Source organism: Echiichthys vipera (genome assembly GCF_963691815.1).
Source record: "Echiichthys vipera genome assembly, chromosome: 23".
In the NCBI taxonomy this organism is placed as follows: domain Eukaryota; kingdom Metazoa; phylum Chordata; class Actinopteri; order Perciformes; family Trachinidae; genus Echiichthys; species Echiichthys vipera.
Window position 1 is genome coordinate 3,746,850 of NC_139848.1, and position 4,181 is coordinate 3,751,030.

The following is a 4,181-nucleotide window of genomic DNA, read 5'->3' on the forward strand; positions in this document are numbered from 1 at the left end:
ACTGAGTATCCCATCATCTCCCCACTGTACAGTAGATTTTTCTTTAGTGTAAACCATAGGATAGTTGTCTTGTTTGTTCATTTAGTGTCACACTGACCAGTTAGAACTTAATTCGGGCTTGTAAACAGAAGTCAAAATGCAGAATTGGCATTTTATCGTGCAAGATTAGAGGCTTTGGCAGCAGGAGAGGAAGTCCAATCAAATCAGGTTGTTCTTGCAACTCCAACCAAACAGGATGAACTTGTTTGCTTTAGTTTAATAAAAAGACAAGTTTGACAGGACCAGGTGGAGAGATTAGATCTCCACACTGGCCTGGGAACGCCTCAGGATCCCCCAGTTAGAGCTGGTTAATGTGGCCCGGGAAAGGGAAGTTTGGGGTCCCCTGCTAAAGCAGCTGCCCCCGAGACCCGACCCCGGATAAGAGGCTGAAGATGAGATGAGATGAGAGGCTACCTGCTGGAGATAAGGTTGTCAAACGTATCAACGCGGTCATATTTCTAATATGACGTGTTCAAAACGATACGGTGTCCACATTTGATAGTACTGATTGAGGTTATGTGTATCGACCATAAGCTAACTGGCGGCTCACTGTAGCCATATCACTACAGACAGATATGGGAGCAGAAAAAGCACATTCCCCAAAAATAAAATGTCTATTAACTATTCTTTTCAGGGTAATCGTCGGCATACAACATTATTTTTTGCACATTTCCTATGATAGATCGACCTTGGAGCCCGGACACGTGATCACTGCTGTGGTGTTGAGGGAGCAGATTTGGACGCCACGCAGGCTTCGGTTCCTCTCAGCGTCAATAAAAACTGTTAATGTGATCGATATCACACCGTAACCACTGAGCGGAGAAGTGGAAGCACATGTGAATCATTCATCGCTCCATCGAGGCACCTCTCAGTTTTCTTTGCTTTTTGTGAAGTGGAGCGTTTTGTGCGGAAGTTATTTTATTTATTTAACATTCTGTAAAAAGTGCTGGTAGACGTTATTGTGGAAAACTGTGTATTTAATCAGGCTTTTGTTGATTTATGGATGGAAGCATCACTGTTTTGTCTCTTTCGTTAATGCTGTTGTGTCTCAGATTCTTGTATTTTGAGTTAATTCTCTAAAAAATACTCAAATTCTTCACATGATGAAGGAGACTCTTGTGAATTTGAGGGCTTCTGAGGTCTTGCTGCGTATTAATTATGCATATTTTCCCACTGCCATGCTCTATTGATTGACATTTTACTACTTGGAATATGAAAGATGCTGAAACGCATTTGAGAAGACGATTTGAGTTATTGCTTATTAATCCACACTGAAGCTGATTGGATGTATTAATTAGACATTATGTATTAGTGCAGTATAAGAATAAGCTATAAGCACAAACACATTCTCACTTGAGCAATGCTTCAGGGTGATATCGGCCATATTTACATTTACGTTTATATTTCTTTAGAGCTTAAAAATAACTAAACATATGTCCAAATCATATTGCATGTATACAATGCTGTTAACCAAATGCTGTGTTTGATAATCTACCAAGGAGAATGAATTTGGCTTACTGTATGGATCTTATCTCCATTTTAAAAATGTGTTTATATCACTATTACTCATTTGACTGCTTTCATTCTATGGTTTTGTTCAATCTGTACAGTATATTTATATGTATTTTAACGCCTCACAAGACAGTATTAATGGTCTTAAGCCAAGAAAGAATGTTGTATATTAATAAATATTATATTTCAGAGCATCATTTGACTGAACGGACAGAGATGGGTCATCCGATAAATGTTCATGGCAGGTTTCCGACTGGTCTTCTGTGAAGAGTAACTCTGTATTCTGCTGATGTGTGATGGAAATAAATGTTGCAGACAAACCGAGCCGTCACGTGGCTGGATGGCATGTTTTCAGTCAGTCCCAAGAGAGTTTACATCATCTGTTTCACTGTAATGTTTAATTATCAGACATTTCAGTTGTTGGTTTCCAGGGAACTGCTCCTTTTAACCCTAAGTAAACGTTTTAACGTAACGTAAAGTACTCATTATTCAATTCTTGTTTTGAGTTTGTATGCTTTCCTGCAGACTTGCTGTGAAAAGACTCTTGGGGTTATTTTAGTAATTAATTGGAAGTATCCCAGTGAGCACTGTCTCCATTTTCCCTTTACAGTAATTAGCACCAAATTAGGTCCTTTCAAGCCACAGACCCATGTAATAGTTTATTTTTAGGGTTTTATAGGGAACTGTAGGAGCTGTGACGTCTACAGAATAGTGCTCTCCTGCTGATTAAGTGAGAAATCGTGGAATATTGTCATAATAAAAATAACAAAAAAGCAAATTTTCCATCAGGTGAACCACTGTTTAACCCACAAGACATGTGATTTGACTTTGGAAAAGGTAGAAGACGTAACAACCTCCGCGTGCAGCCGTTTCAACCAAGACAGCTCGGCATTAGGACTCACCATACTTCAGATGTAATGCATACATCTCCGAGGGTTTGGAGGGAGGGGTTGACTTTGTTTTACTCTCTGGGAAATGAAATCCACCACTGCTGCTGGTCCCTGGGAGGTAATTTGGGCCCAAATGTTCCCTCTCCGTGTCTTTAACCTTCACACAGCCGGGCTAAGAGCGCCGCGGAACCAGTGTTTTATTAAATTAGCTACATTTCATTATCACTCAGTTACTCGTCTATTGATTGTTTCGTGCACTGTGCAGTCTCTGTGGTTTCCAAATGAGCATGCATACACTGAGTTCCTCCAGACTTTCTTGTGCTACGTTTTAATCATTACTGCTTTGGTCTACCTGTGCATTTACAAATACTCAACCAGCCTGCACCGGGACTGATAAAAGCCTTGTGTGAAACAAAAGGTTAAGGTTTTGTCAGAATGAGCAGCGAATACAGATTAGACATAATCCGCTCTCTTACACCGGTTTTACAACGGCAGTTTTTGCCCTGTGGAGGATTAAAATTCAGGTAATTCAGCAAAGATGAGATATGAGAAATGTGCCTTTGTCTTATATTGTGATACTGAACTATTTAAGATCCCATAAATACTCTCTCAGCTCCTTATCTGGTAAACCAGTATTTAAACTGGAATTAATCCAAGAGATTCAAAAGACGTGCAGGTGCTCGGTTCATTGATGACTCTAAAATCACCCGTAGGTGTGAATGGTTGTCTGTCTCTGTTCGTCTCTATGTGTCCTGCGATAGACTGGCGTCCTGTCCAGGGTGGACCCCGCCTCACGCCCGATATCAGCTGGGATCGGCTCCAGCCCCCCACGACCCACACAGGGACAAGCGGTTGAAGATGAATGAATGATTCAAAAGAGAGAGACAGAGTTTGGCAGTCCAGTGTCATGACAGTGTTTCAAAGTGACCATTTCCAATGATTTGCCAGATTAGAGACACAAGAGAGCAGCTCCCTCTGGATCCATCCTGCAGGCCACAGTAAAATCTTTCTGCACTAACTTTGCAGAAAGATGAGTAATAGGTTTCAAACCCAGTTGAGCTCAAACGAACACAGTGATACCAGACGACTTCAAATGATTCGGTGTTAAAGTCAGAGCTCAGTGGTGTCAGTTGCATCTTAAACTCGTCTCTGTAAGCAGCAAAAGCATCCTGCAGCCTGTGCAACAGAGCATCATTAAATCTGAACACAGAGGAGGAGGGAGAGGAGGAGGAGGTGGAAGGAGTCCGGACTGACGATCACAGAGGAGGAAGTGCCGACTGCAGATCTCACAGGATTAAGAAGCAGCAAAAAAAACGAGAGATTATTAAAAATAACAAGGCCCACGTCCGCCCTGCTCTAATGACGTGCGCGCAAACCACAGTCACATTAGGGCTGTGAGGGTGAAAATACTCCAGTTGATGAGGGATCTCAACTCATCTACTTTGTTTACTGTGTGGGCCAAATGTACTGGAAATGAAGGGGAAATGATCTTTTCTGGTGTGGGCGGGATTTTTGTTTTTTTAGGTCCAGATCCGGACTAACAGGGGACAACAAGATCAAAAACCTCCAGAGAGTCAATTACCCTCAGTTCAGCTGCAGAGATGCTGCACGTTGTGTATAGTTATAATGAACCGGAGCTAGCTGTTTAAAAGCATCTCATTTATATCCATTAGATCTTCTTCATGAATCAAAGACATTAGCCAAAGCATTGAAAGGCCGGTTTTTCTATCGATTCAAATT